The sequence below is a fragment of the Myotis lucifugus genome, unplaced genomic scaffold, assembly GCF_000147115.1.
Source record: "Myotis lucifugus unplaced genomic scaffold, Myoluc2.0 scaffold_548, whole genome shotgun sequence".
NCBI lineage: Eukaryota > Metazoa > Chordata > Mammalia > Chiroptera > Vespertilionidae > Myotis > Myotis lucifugus.
In genome coordinates, this window is record NW_005871596.1 from 459,857 (window position 1) to 461,000 (window position 1,144).

At 53.6% G+C, this 1,144-nt stretch overlaps 1 protein-coding gene across 1 annotated transcript in view; it reads left to right on the plus strand.

Moving 5' to 3' along the window:
* The window catches only part of LOC102417470 (testis-specific Y-encoded-like protein 5), a 28,830-nt gene that overhangs the window by 26,131 nt on the left and 1,555 nt on the right, over positions 1–1,144 (plus strand). The gene's annotated exons all lie outside the window — the stretch shown is intronic.

Here is a 1,144-nt window from a genome sequence, read left to right on the forward strand (position 1 = left end):
CCTCAACCTGGGAAACCCTGCTCTGCTTCTTGAATGATAATCAGACTCTGGCCACCTGCTTGTCTTACTCCAATCACGGGAATGCTGACTTGGCGGCCTTCACTCCTGCGCCTACACCTTGAGTGACAGCCCAGCTCTGTAAACTGGCCTGTGGCAGCTAGAGGCCTGGGTGATGCTAGCAAGGTAACTAACAGCTAAGCAAGCCTGGGTGGCCTTGTGAATATAAAGCACAGGTGATGAGTCAGATCGGCTCGGGTGTGAACTGGGCTTCGTCCCTTACTGTGGACCTTCAGGAATGTTCCTTGGCGTCCCTGAGCCACAGTGCTCTCACCTGGAAAATGAGAATGATAGCAATACCTCCCTCATATATTGATAGAAATGCATATAAAGCACTTAGTAAAGTGCCTAATTCATGATACTCACCAAATACTATTATTATCTTTTAAATATATATTTCATTGATTTTTTACAGAGAGGGAGAGAGAGGGATAGAGAGTTAGAAACATCGATCAGCTGCCTCCTGCACACCTCCTACTGGGGATGTGCCCGCAACCAAGGTACATGCCCTTGACCGGAATCGAACCTGGGACCTTTCAGTCCGCAGGCCGATGCTCTATCCATTGAGCCAAACCGGTTAGGGCCAAATACTATTATTCTTAGAATTACTGTTAGCATTCCAGCACGGATCCGATCGCTCGGTGGCCTGGCATTCTGGTACTCACCTTTCCAAGCCCGGGAGGCTTTCCAAGATGAGACCTGGAGGCCGATAGCAGTTGCATCATGATAGATGTCGCGGGAAATAATGGAAGGAACTGAAGGTGTTTCCTTTAGAAAGTAGATAATGGGACAGACGGATGCTCCCTTCGGGTGGGCTAGTATGTGAGGAGTGACACGTGTTTCTAGGAGACCCCGAGACCCAAGGGGAGAACTGAAGGGGAAACCCCCCGCCCTGCTGTGAGTTAAGATGAGGGTGCGAGGGGGGTCGGGGCGCGGGCGAGGGTGGGTTCCTGCGCAGCTGCGGCGGTGGAGCCAATCGCTGGGCGCGGCGGCCCTCGCGCGACCTACAGTCCCACAGCCGTGACGTCTGCGGTTGCCATGGTGAGGCCCGCCGCTTGGGGCCGCGAGCTGGCGCCAGAGGCAACGG